The sequence below is a fragment of the Drosophila willistoni genome, chromosome 3R (assembly GCF_018902025.1).
Source record: "Drosophila willistoni isolate 14030-0811.24 chromosome 3R, UCI_dwil_1.1, whole genome shotgun sequence".
In the NCBI taxonomy this organism is placed as follows: Eukaryota; Metazoa; Arthropoda; class Insecta; order Diptera; family Drosophilidae; genus Drosophila; species Drosophila willistoni.
Genome location: NC_061086.1, coordinates 20422295 through 20436453, shown reverse-complemented (window position 1 = coordinate 20436453; position 14159 = coordinate 20422295).

Here is a 14159-nt window from a genome sequence, read left to right as displayed (position 1 = left end):
GCAATTAATAAGAGCCCAACATAGACACACACACACACACGCAGGCAGATTCATAAGGGAAGGTGAAAGGATCCAGGACATTGACATGGCTACAAAAGAAAAAATAAGAGAAACTTGCAGTCCTGACGGACTTGCAACTGAAGCCAAAAATACACACACATATACAAACACATAAATTACGGGGCGTGTCTTGAGTTGAAACGGTTTCCTTTTGTTTTTCGCTTTCCATTCGTATGGGGTGTGGCTGTTGGAGTAAATCTTCAATGTTTTGTTGCACAAGGCGATAAGAAAAGATAAATGAGGCTTTAATGCAAAATAAATTAAGCACTTGTCGTGTGTATTATGGGTGGAACGGCGTTCGCTTAGGCCACACTGGCACTGGCATGCCAAGAATGACATTTGATTATCAGGCTCTTTTGGATGTTGCCTCTGTTGGTTGGATGTTCAATGTTCGTTCTGCTGTTGAGTGGTGCCTGTCGAGGCGGCACTAAACCGCGACCAAAGCGCGCACTTTAAATAAATCAACGACAGCGTTGACATGAACATGCACTGTCCTAGTGTGCGTGTCTGTGTGTACCTCTGTGTGTGTCAGCAGCTGCCTTTAATTAAACTACATTTAGTGACTGGGATCGCCAAAAACTTGGCTATAAATTTTATTATTTCAGGTGCAATTTGCAAAATTGTGCAAAAGAGAATCCAATAAAAACTTGAGTCAATTTTACAGTCGGCAACTACAAGTTACCCTGTAGATGATAATTCAAGAGTCATGTTTAAAAAAATCTGAGATTCTATATATGTTAGAATTTGAAGTATTAACTTAAGATAAATATATGACAACTCTTGAAAAGACATATCCTTTTTATATCTTAAATTTTTATTGCAAATTGAAATTGCCATTTTCATTTACAGAGTAAATTTTTTAACAAAATATATATGAATGTATAGTAACACTCTGTGGATAACAAAAATATTTGGTTTGCCCATATCAAAGCCATTTTAATGAAATAATTTACCAACAGACAGTTTGCAACTATTAAAGCAACCGTAGTCTTTATATAGAAATTTATTTTTAAAGAGATTATGGTCACTTACATACGTTGTTGTAGTTGTTGCGACTCCAAGACATATTCCACTCTAGAGAGCAGACCCAGAAATAAGCCGTTTCCATGGTAAAGAAGTAGCCACAGTGGCACTATAGCAAAAGGTACAAGTAGCATCTGTTCGAGTATGCTTGACTTATCTTATACGAATCATACAGTTGCCTGTAAGCAAAATCCATGATTATAATTAACCTAATAAGACAAGTTAACAAAAACAAGCTAAGGAAATTAGTTAACAATGTGCAAACTATCAATAAATCTATGAGTCGTTGTCAAGTTTCTTAGATTTACTGATATAAGTAAATGTATTGTCTACTTCAGGGCGAACGTTTGAGTTTGAACTCTTTAATTTCCTGTACATTTTCTATTACATTTTACATAATTTTCGAAAGTGCAACGACTTAAGAACTGTTGCTATTTCTCATTAACCGCCATAAATCTAATAATTTGGTACATCATTAGACAAACTAAGAGTCCTGTAGAATCGAAGCATTCATGTTAAATTATTCTATTGTTGTTTCTGTATTGCAATGCGAACACTTTCACTGTTATTGTTTTATGCTGCTGGTTGCTGTTCGTTGTTAATGTTATTGCTGGTAAGCATAACACGCATAATTACATGCCAAGCAACAGTTTAGATTCAGCCATTAAAAATTTACTGCAAACACAGTAAAAACTCGTGTTTATCTACCACAACTCAACCCATACATACATATATACACAGTAAGCATAAATGAAAACTAATTTCGAGTTTTTCAATCTGGGTTAAAAGGGTTTCTCCCTGCTACTATTGCAGCTGCCGTTTGCAATTTTTAATCAGAAGGCAAACCCTTTGAGTAGAGAATTAAGTAGAAACTAAAAAACAGAAAAACAGACAGAGAAAGAGCGAGAGAGATAGAAAAAAGCTATTCAGCGAAATTTTTTTTGTACCGTTTTTACAAATCATTTGCAATTCATTTGCTGGATACTTATGAAACATTTAAATGCTAGTTTTTAATTACGCTTTTCACTTCATTTAACTATCTATATACAAAATACATACACAAACTTGTTAAGGAGGCAAAAGGCTGTTCAGGGGCTAGGGCAACTGTATTTGTTTCGCATTAACTAAATCAACCGAATTGAAGCAGCTGCCACTTGTACTTCTGGTCTAGTGCCACTGTGGCTGCTCCTTTTGCCATGGAAGCGGCTTACTCTTAGGTCTGCTATTTATTCGCAGATCGAGTTCAGAGTGGAATGTACCTTTCCCAGCAGCAACATAGACAACAAAGATGCTGATGATGTTCTTTGTGCTCTCCCTCTAGTCGTATAGTCGAAAGATACTTTTGTAATCAATGTTGAAAAAACGAGTATAGAGCTCTTATATGTATGTATGTACACACACACACGTTTGTATAACCCACAAGCTGATTCTAGTTAAGACCAGGGCTGCATGCAACTTTAGTTTAATTCTGTTTGTGGTGGCTTGTGGCTTGTATAGATCATCAACATCCAAAGACTTGCAGGTGTTCGGCAACAATTTCTACATTTCAATTTACATGGGATATGCTCAAGTTTTCTGGTTACTTGAGAAATATGGTTTCTTAATTGAGAATTAAGTTTTTTTGTGTAAATGGGTGGTCTTATTAATGGTTTTCTTTTGTTTTCTCTCAACTGTCTGTTTATTATTACTTGGTACTCAAAACGATTTCGGTTGCAGCCCTAGGGCCAAGGCTGTTAACCGTCTTGCAATCAGCGGCAATTGTAGAGCTTCTCCAATATATAAAAGCTGAGCAAGGCGAATAGCAAGGATGAGCCGTTGAGTAAAGTATCCCAAGTATGGCACTCCATGGCTCGACCACCCTCATTCCCGCATTCCCACAATTCCACTGCCAATTCCAATACGATTTCAGACTAGCGGCTGTCACTCAGTGAGTGGGCCACTACCGGCTGCCGCCTACTGCTGACTGAATGCATGATGCATGATGCTCTCCCTCCCCTTCCGTCTCCACTACAACTTCTCTGGCAAATGGCGATGACAGGGCCCAAGACCAGCGTTCGGTCTGGGCATAGTTGCAGTTGTAGAGATTCGTTTCATTTCGTTACGTCACGGTTCGCTCCGTTCTGTTCCGTTTTTTTTTTTATTTTTTTTAGTGTTTGTTTGTTTTGGCATGGCAGTTTGTTGTTTGCTTTGCTGGTTGCTGCTGTTGGATGTTGAATTGGTCGGGGATTGCAGTGACTGCTCCTGCTGCTGCCATTGCTCCTCCTCTTGCTGCTACTTCTTCTTTTTGTTTGCTTTTTAAAGTTACAATCATTCTACACATTACACCATGGCAAACATGACCCATTTTTTGTTTCTTCCTTTTTTTTATTTTCGAACCTACTGCCCTGACTGAGCATCTTCAACCATCTTCCCATGCGCCTCTCGTTTAGGTGTTGATTTAAAAAATTCATTTCTTTTCATTAATTGCAAAATAGGCACAACTAGTCAGAAGTCGAGGCTAAAGAACTGAAACTGGGCCTCTTCTCTGTTAGTCTCTGTTTGAAACTTCCTTTCAATAATTTATACCAATGCTTGGCAACAAGGATACTAATCAGCAGAACTCCTGCCAAAAGCATTTTCTCCACGAGAAGTAGTCTCTACTATTTGAAAGCCTCTTTCTAGGAAGCTGTTGGCATATTTGTTTCCTGCTTTTTTTTGGCAGTCACTTTATTTCACTCTCTCTGTCTCTCTCTCTCTCTCTCTCTCCGTCTGTTTCGGTAGCTGCCTGCATTTCCTTTTGCTGCAGTTTTTGCCAGTTTTCACCATTTGTTTGCTATTGTTGTTTCTGGCCCCTGTCGACGCCGTCTGAGGCAAGAATTTATACGTATGCGAATATACGTCGACGCCACCATCAAACAATGAATTTTATGGCCGCAATGCGTGAGTTTGTTCTTCCCTTTGCTTTTGTTTATGGAGATTTTAAGTTGAGTACTTGAAATTGATTGGAGAAACTATGGGTAAAAAATTAGACCGAAACATTTCACATAAAACTCAAGTTGTAGGGCCACAAAAGGCAATATAAAAGTCACAAATGGGAAATGTTTGCGTTCAGTTCAATGTGGCAAGAAAGTATATTTAATGCACATTATAGACTTAAAAAATTTTAAACAATATTATTTTATAATAAATTAAATTCTATTAATTGATAATGATTGAATTTTAATTAAATGTAAATTAAATTATATAACAGAAGGGAATAATCACAATATATGTACTCACAACTGCTACTCTATATTTTAATACTGTAGATGAAAGGGTAGTTTAGTAATGAGAGAAGAAATATATTCATACTTCCACAAATCTTTGTACAAATCATTTATATAGAGTATCAGGTAATTGGCATTTTATTAATGCCGATGTCATATTCAGAAAAAGTCTTTAATTATGAAGCCTGAGAAAACTTCGAATTTGCCTTTTCATTCTGGCCTTTCATTCATTTGCCTGAAGGTTAACCAGCTGCAGCTGTTGCTGACAATTCAAAGTTCCTTTAATTTACCTAAAAATTTTGAACACTTTTTTAATTACATTGAAACTGTAGACCGAGAGTCCAACAGTTGCAAGAGAAAATTGATTTTCCAACAGTAGCAGTATGGGAAAACGCCAGCCAGGTAACACAATTCTGAATAGCTTGGCTTGAATCTGGGTTAATAAACCACAAAAGCACCATGAACTCACCAGCAGCAACAGTAATACATGAAAATTCTAGTGAACTACATAGGAAAACAAGAGGCGATGGCAAATGGCGAGAAGGGCAATGTTGTTTATCTTGGAATGAAACGAAATGAATTCCTGAGATATAAATATTATTGTCAAAATATTTTCTTATGTTTATTGCTTATAGCTTCACTTACTTTATGAATTTTACTTTAATGTCTTTATTTTCTTATCTTTTTGGTAATTAACTAGTAGTGTTCTTTAAAGACAAATCATTTTTCATTTTCTTGTTTTAGCTTAATAAACTGAAAACTTAAACAAATCTTGATTGACTGTCATTGGCTTGTAATTTAAGTAAATTACTAAAATGCTACATCGACTAACCTGTATGATAGCAATGGCTTTCGGTATTAGTTTTTGAATTTATCGGTGGACTAGATGTAGAGCAATAAGGCAATCAGTAAATGCGATAATGGGAATTGAAATAATTTGCCATAGCTTTAGAGCCAGTGAGCAGTCAGGGAGCAAAGGTGTGCCCATTTTTTTACAGTAGCTGTCGCTCTAACCTTACCGCGTAAATCAAAACTGTGCACAGCAAAGTTGACAGAAACGATGCCCTGGGGAACGGGGTGTAAGGTGAAAAGAGTTTTCAACTTTAACATACAACAGCCACGCAAGCTAAAATGTATGCTATAGAGTTTGTAAACACACATATACACACACACATTTGCTCGCACATACACATGAAAATGGCGTATATAATAATAACTTCATGGCTGCTGCTTACAACAAGCAACAAGAACGAAAAGAAAAAGCAAAAATATTGTTGCCTACTTGCAGGCGCAACGAGCCAAAAGCTGAAAAAGTTTTGCGTTTTTTTTTGTTTTGAGACTGCCGCAGCCAACGTTTTAACCCCACGTTAATGTAGAGAACATGCAAAAGTCTGAGCTTGCTTCAACTACCCGCATCTCTTCTCGGTCTCAACGCTGCCGCTGGTTGAAGTTTTTATTATAGGCAAACAAAAGAAGCTAATGTTAAATTTACTGAAAACGTTTGTTTCAAGTGCTTTATGATTATTTTTTACACTTTATGTGCGTTCTTTGAAGCAAACCAGACCCAGTCTCAGACAGGTGGTGGTCTCTAGAAGAGAGAGAGAGACAGGTAGCAAAGCCATAGCTTCAATGAATGCATTTTAAACTGATGGCATAGCCTTTAATACTGAACGATTATGCGGCACATAGACAGAGTGTGGGCAAATGAATATGGGGGACAAAGAAAAGCAAACTGCCCAGATAGCAATTGAAGCACAAAAGCATTGTAAATCATCTTGCAAAAATGGTAGAATGCAGACCAAGCTCAGGTAAAATGGTAAAGGGTAAAACAAGTCCAAGTTGGACATTGGGCATACTGTTTATTTTTCATCTAACACTGAGTGAGGGGTTTCTAAGAACAGGGACAGACAGAAAGAGTGAACGAGGTGAAGCATTGTGGCATGCCTTCAATGTGCCAGCGTCATGTTCACCTCTCAACCGCATTGGACACTTGTGCAAACAAAACGACAGTAGAATCAAGCAGCTAGGCGGCACCCGTTGAGACTCGAGCATAAAAACAGTTTGCATGCACACACAGACACATGCAACTGGCCAGCCGCAGCAGGTACCCCGCCCTGTAGAACGGTAAAGCAACAGCAACAGAAATTGCCATTGAAAGTGCCAAGAGGTTAGATGACTAGATGGCTGCAATCTATGGCACACCTTGCTACCCACAATACTTAAAGGAGGCGAAGCAGTTATCGTGCAGCGAATACAAATGACCGACACTCACCCGCCGTTTTTCCCGCTCTCTTTACAATCTTGGTAGGGAAATAAAGAAATTTCGCCCCATTGCGCAAGCATTTAGTTTTGCTTTTCTCTTGCGATTTATGTTTACTTAAGAGCAACTCATTTTGCATTTTTATTGGCGAGACATAAAAACTGACAATGATCATCTAGCGTACATCCTGTCGAAAGACAAATGTCATTTTATGCATAGAAAATACTATGAGTAAGCTATTAAAAAGAAAAAGCTAGGCAGCTAAATGGCAATGTCACAAAAATGTTGCATTATAACGACTCGTTAAAATTTTCCAGCAATGAATTGTTTTAAAATTTAATTTCATTAAAAATATAAAAAATGGGGGTACATTTAATTTATTAGTCTTGATATTTCTCTAGTTGACCAAATACTTTCTCTTTGTTGTGCATTTTGTTGTGGCCTTCTGGTTTTTTTTTTTGTTTTCTTCTCTTAACTGACTATGAAATTTTCCTAACAAGTTAAAGTGGTTCTGATCAGCCTTTAGCATCTATATTTTTGCTTCGTTTTCTCATTCCCTTTTGCCCACTTCAAGATTCTAAAGCATTTTCGCTATCAGTTCTTGGGGTTTTGGCAAAGCACCCGACGTAATGCATAGTTTGGAGAGTACGGGAAAACGAACCGACCCAGCTCCAACATAAAACCCATTAGCAGGCCAGGCGAGGCAGCAGTAGCAGCAGACGTTTTGTATTTAAGTGGAGCAAACAGCGCAACAGCAAAGTAAAAATCAAAAATAAAAATAAATTGTTGAAAAAAAAAAGTTTTACGCAGCTAAAAAGGGAAATATAAACAAGCTGGTCCAAGACTTTGAATGTCCTCCCATTCTCCCTCTCTTCCGGTTTCACAGAAATACTGTTATTAAAAAATATTTCTTTTTTGTAACAGCCGAAAGACGAGAGAGGGGCAGTTGTTCGAGACAATGTTGATGGCGGGACATTTAGAGGAAGGCCGGGGGAATTGTTTGGTGGCATTCATCCGGCTGGGCAAATTGATAGGCGGCGCAAGTTTCTCTCTAGGAGACGAGTACACAAGTTTTCGACGAGCTGACGAGCAATTACCTCCCAATCGCTTTTGGGTTTTGACCTTTCGGCCAGCCAAGACTTTAGGGCACTTCTAGCATTAATTGGAAGCAACATCGTCATCGGCATTGCCATCATCACCAACTTGAGCAAGCCTTAGGAAACAAGAGGAAAAAATATGCTACTCAAATATTATTTGTTTAGGCAAGCAATTAAAAGTAGATGGCCACAATATGAGTTCCTGAAGAGCCAGCAGCAATGATTGTTAAAATGTCGGCAAATTGAGTTTTTCGTTAGCTCGTCTGCGTGCCAGCGGGCAGGCAGGCAGGCAGGCAGGCAGGCAAAAGACAGCTTAAAGTGCCTATAGGTCACTTCGAGGCATCCTTGGCTCCTGATAATGGGACTGTGGGCCAGGGCAAAATAGGCGTAAAATGAAACTTTTAAGTACTTTATGGCCAACACTATAAAACTGGCAGCAAAGCACAACACACAACAACTACAACAACAACAACAACAAAAAACAAACTGAAGAGGAGAAGCATCAACCATGTGGCGATATTCCAACAAAAGTTGCCATGTGGCAGCAACTAAAAAAATAAAAACAAACAAATGCAAGGCAGCAGCAGCTGGTTAGATATATGGATATATGTGGGTTGCGGTGAAGTTACAGCAATGAAGTAACATTCGGCCTAATTCGGAATATTACACCGGTTGTAAAATGATTATAAAACATAACGCAACACTCAAAAAAGGAAAGAGAAGTGGATAAGATAGCGTGACTCACTGAAAGTAAGAAATAGAGATAAACTGTGCTAATTTTCATAACGGTTTTTATTTTTGAGAAAGCAGATGACATTATTTTTAAGAATCGCTCCATAACATTTATTAATTTTAAACGATTATTCCATTTTAAGGAATTCCAAGGGGCATATTCAGTTAGATTGACAGTTGCATGAAATTGATTGAAAAATAACTAACGACAATTCTTCACTTAACTTTTCAAACAATACCGGTGCAAGAATTATTGAAATGTCAGATAAAACATGACTAAAAATTATAGAAATTCAATAAAATGTCATTATCAATTTGCACCGCCTGCTGTTGCCATGGCATTTAGTTGAAAACAATGTGAGTGTCACAATGATGTTATGGCAAATACATTGCCTGCTTTTAGGCGCGTGCCGACATCAAAGGCAACGCAAAAGACAATTGGGCAATTGGAGAGAGAAAGAGAGGCATGGCAATAATGACAGTGACAGTCAGTCCGTTCGTCCCTCGAATGACAGTAAAAAAACAGGAGTCAACAGCAGTTGACAATTGAAGTTTTTGTTTGGCACTCGCATTACGAAAGCTGGGCGAACGTGGCGTATGCGCAATGTGAGAAGCGGCAATACGTTCAGTCAGCGAAAGAAGATTGACAGGCTGTAGAAAATGCAATAAACATCACCTAGACAGAAAACTTGCAAAGTGCAAAAAAAACAGACATAAAGAACAAAAAATTAAAGTGGAAATATCTTAAAAACTGTTGAACTAACTAGATTAAATCCCCTAACAGTGGGAGTGTATGCCTACGTATATGTGTATGTGTATATTTGCTTAACCAGAGAAAGAAAAAAATTATATTGAAATGGCAATTTACGCACTGTTAGGGACACATCTACATACATACAATATGCTGCAGGCAAGGCAAATCCAAGTGCTTCCTCCTTTTTTTTCGGTTCTTCAAATGTTTGCAAGCCCCAACCCCTTTGGGCAAAACACAGAGACACAAACACACACATATACACTCACACAAATGCACAAATAGATATCTTTTGGTGATTGTCGATTTGATTACGTCAGTGGTAGCTGGGCCAGTTGGTCAACTTTGTGTGTCCCCTGGCATGATTCGAAGTTGAAATTTGTTTCAGCCTCTCCTGAACCAAATTATGCCAAGTATTTGCTTATTACTTTTTCTCTATCTTTGACTTATTTGGGTCTCTATATATATATATACGCATACACATATATATACAGAGATTCTGGTTTTTTTTTGAAGCTGTACCAATAAAATTTTGTTAAGGGTAGACGTTATTCGAAAAAGGTTTGGTCTGATAGTGCAAAAATGCCTGCAAATGGCTTTGAGAGGACTAAGAGACATTTATATATACATATATACATTCGTAATATGATATGAGCAACGCAACAGCATTCAATGCTTTGGCATTTGAGGATTGTGTGGCTAGTTGCCGAAAGAATGTGAAACTGTTATAGTGTGTGTGCGTGTATGTGTGTGATTGGGGAATGGGGTGTTGACACTGAAAACCATTAAATGGTTTATATTCTTTTGGGTTTGAGAATGATTTCATTCATTCATTTAAATGAAAGAAGAAAAAAAAACACAATTTGACCACATATCAAATTTATCAAAGTGTGGGAGAGTATCATAATAGAAAGTTGAAACAAATCGAGTTCACGAAAATTTTAATTTATTCTGGTCTACATATTTGATTAAAATAGTCATAGATACGCATAAACCGTATTTAGCAATTGATATTGAATAATGTATATAACGTACCAAGAAATTTAATTTATTTTCTATATTTAGAAGTTGTAGTTAATGGCAAGAGATAATAACTTAGTTAAGTTCACTTGAATGTCAACGACTTCTAACTGGGCCAAGAATTGTTCAATTGTTCAATAAGTAAAATCGTTTCAGAGTTTCACACCTGGATATATATATTTGGATAAGAAGGATTGCCTTTCGAATTTTAATCAAACAATTTTAATGATGGTTTGATAAAAAATTGTTAAAGCATTTTCCCGGAATTTTAAAGTTTTACAAAACAAATTTCTAAATTGATTTTATTGATTAGCGAATGCTTGACAATAATTAGTTTCTGCACAGTGTGAAGGCTAAAACTTCAATCGTTGAAAATTTGCGATATGCCTCTATGGTTTTGGCTGTTGTCAACTTGTGCCTAATGGATATTTGAGCGTTCCCAAATGCTCTGAGCAGCAGCAGCTTGGCATGGCCTGGCATAGCAAAATTTGCCCATGGACATGCCCAGGTGATGGCTGGCCCACGTTTGGTATGGATAAGAGGGGAAAGCAGTCGGCAGTGCACACACAATCCGTACCTCTCAGTTCTAACTGGTTCTCTCATGGCTGCATGAGCGTGAGCTAATTAGGCAAAGTGTCGCCTGCAGGTTGCTGGCAAATTTTTTGTCAGTTGGTCGACAACTGTCAGTTGAATTGCCTTTTGCAACTGCTGCAACTATAGCAGCAGCGACATCAAGTGCAAATGCAATTGGAGATTTTGAGTTTTGCTTTTCCGGTTTTGTATGTAATTATAAACGAAATTATAAGCTGCGGCCTTTGGCAACGGAGATTAGACGGGAAATTGCCAAAAGCAAATGTTCAGCTGAGTGAAGTTTAGTTCGGTTCAGTGCAATGCACCACTGAAGGATGAGTTATTATGAAGATGAGAATGTACAATGTTTGAGTTGCATTAGATGCTAATTTACACATTTTGATTTGCGGTTTCTGTCGAGTCATTCGTGGGAATTGAGGGAGGTGTGAAGGAGGCAGGTAAATCACCTTTGTCCTACGCCTTCAACTTGGCCTGATAACATTATGCGGCATTTTTCTACAGCTTAATGCATAATTTGCGTCCTGGGAATAACGACAGCAGCTTCAACATCAGCCCTCAATCTCTTTTTCTTTCTCTTTAAGGGAAAAAGGAAGAACAAGATGGGTGGCTGGGCAATGTAGTGAAGGGAAGCTTGGTAAGTGCTTGGCAGTACTTACCGACTCTCTGACTGCCATTAGATTATTTTATGTTGAGCTGCTGCTTGGGTGGCATTTTTGGGATTTGACTTTGTCAAGGCGTTTGCCTACTCACTGGCCTATCAAGATCCTGGCTGGTTTGTATGCTTCATGCTTGTATTGAATCGAGGGTATACGGGAGAAGAGAAGTGTTGACTGCATTTAAGCCTCTAAACGGCAATACCAAAAGGAGATAGATAAATGGACGAAAAGGAAAAGAGTCAAAAAAGAAATTACTGAAGATGCCAGATTATGATACTGTTATATCTATTGAGGCTTAGATGTGAGCCAAGCAGGTAGACCAATGCAAATTGTATCCGATAGATAAAATAAATAGAATATCTTAGTAAAAAAATTCAGTGAAAATTTCTGGTATAAAACTTTCGCTTTTATCTCTTTCAATGTCAGCAATATCGAGCATAAGCATTGATTCAAAGCTGGTGACATAATTTCTATTTTTTGCGCCTTTTGTTTCCTTTCTTTCCCTTCTAATCTTTGGTGGGCTTATATGGCATATGAACAATCCCTTTTCCTCAGATGTTCCTTGTAAACATTCTTGTTGGTTGTTTTGTTTTCTTTCCCAAGCTAAAATAAGACATATTATAAATTTTCTTGTCTTGACAGAGATAAGCACAAACTTCATGACATACATGCTGAGCAGGCGGCTAATCAGCAAATAATTTGATTGAAGGACTTGGCTTTTGGGTTCATGGGTGGCAGGAGAACGGGGGGTTGCCGAACTAGCCAACAAATGTGCTGTGCTGCGACTAATTCACAATAATTATACCCTCTCGATAAGAGATACTTCTTGTAATTAGAAGACGCCAAAAGGGCGCCGCTTAATGAGAAAAATTATGGAAGCAAAAGGCCAAGAAAATTTTGTAATTGCATATGCAGAAAATGTTTTAGGCGTAAGCAAAAGCAACAAAAATGTTCCTAATATCTTATTCAAATTGAAAATGAGAACATAAGCAGACTTTCAGACTTCAGACTTGAGACTTAAGACATATGACATATAGCAAACTCCAACTCCCAAAAAAAAAAAAAGAAATACATTTCTCGAAACTCAATTACGAATTCATTTCGCTTGTCAACTTTGACAGACAAACAGAGAGACAGAAAGATAAAACCAGTATATGTGTATGTGTGTTTGTGTGTATCTCTTATAAGCAGCGGGCACTAATTTCAGCTTGTAAACATATTTTAACAAAGATGTCAACAGACGTGTGACAAAGAGATGAGATGACTTCTGCGAAAAAGGGCAAAGCGGAGTAAGGGCGACAGCGCCCTAGCAGAGATATATGTCTTTCATATAGAAATATCATAAACAATGTCATTTCACATGCAAATTTATTTATGAAAATAACACACACAGAAAAAGCAGGAAGAATGATACGAAACAAAAAAGAAAAACCCAGAGAAGTTTACCAAAAAGACAAGGGCCAGGAACAGAAATGCCAAACAAAAAAGGGGTCAGGAGGATGGAAAGAAAACGAAAGAAAAATCACAGAACCAACGCACATGCTCGATTGAAAATGAGCTGCTGAGCTCAGCGCAAAAGGACGACCAAGGAGACAACACGAAAAACAAAACAAGAGAGAGGGCAAAAAAGAAATGGAAGAAGAAAATTCAAGCGTAAAGCAAAAGTAACTTAAGCAGCGGCAAACTGAGCAAATAAAGTGTGGGGTAACCTTGGATGGTATAGGACAACAAAGTGAAAGTTACGGCACTCACTCACACACACGCATATTCTCTCACAGAGGCACACACACATATTGAGACCCGCACACGAAGTGCTGAAAAATTCAACAGCATGTGGCCGCATGCCGCGTGGAGGATAATTTTTTCTCTTTTTTTTCATATCTTGAGTAAGTAAGAGTATTCCAATTGGGGTAAACTTAATTGGCATTGTTTTAGTAATGCATCTCCATAATAGAGTATTTGCAGATCGCCTATGTTTTATTTCACTTAACTGCCTACTTCTTTGCGCTTCCTCGTATTTTTGGCTTCGTTTTCGGACTACAACATACAGCATATGAGAGGCAGAGGCGGAGAGGTAGCCCCGATATCTTTATGTTTCATGCAGACAACGCAAAACAATATGTGTATCTGTATGTATATATCTATTTATGTATATATAGGGCCAATATTTTGATAAGTGTAAGCAAAAATAAACAAGCCGTGAAAAGAAGAACCGAAAAGTTGTACAATCGTCGGCTCAACAAACCCAAAACCGAAACCAAACCAAGCCAAACCATTCAAGAAAGGTTAAGATTGAGTGTGAGTTTCTCTAGGGAATAAATGCCAAAGAAGAGATGCCTCCTCGCCTTGTCGGTAGATGGGGACATTGTCCATTGGTTAAGAAAGTTTCAGATTATTTTTTTTGCTTACAGCAAACAGTTTTCGTTTTCCGTTTCAGTTTCCATAAGTGGAGAGTGAGTGCATGTGAGGTGTATGGCTTTTTGAGTGGGGCTACTTTGCTTTTTATGGCATGCTTCGTGGGGTAAATGAGGGAACGATTTGAGTCTAAGCAAATAGGGGAACAACTTACTTCCGTTGGGGGAAATTGTGTACTGATAACAGTGAAAAGGCTGAAAAAAAAGAAATAATAAAAAAAGTAGCTACAAATAATGGTAATAATTTACATAAAATACGATTACATAATCAAATAATTAATTTCGTTTAGTTTTTTTGATATAAAAGCTC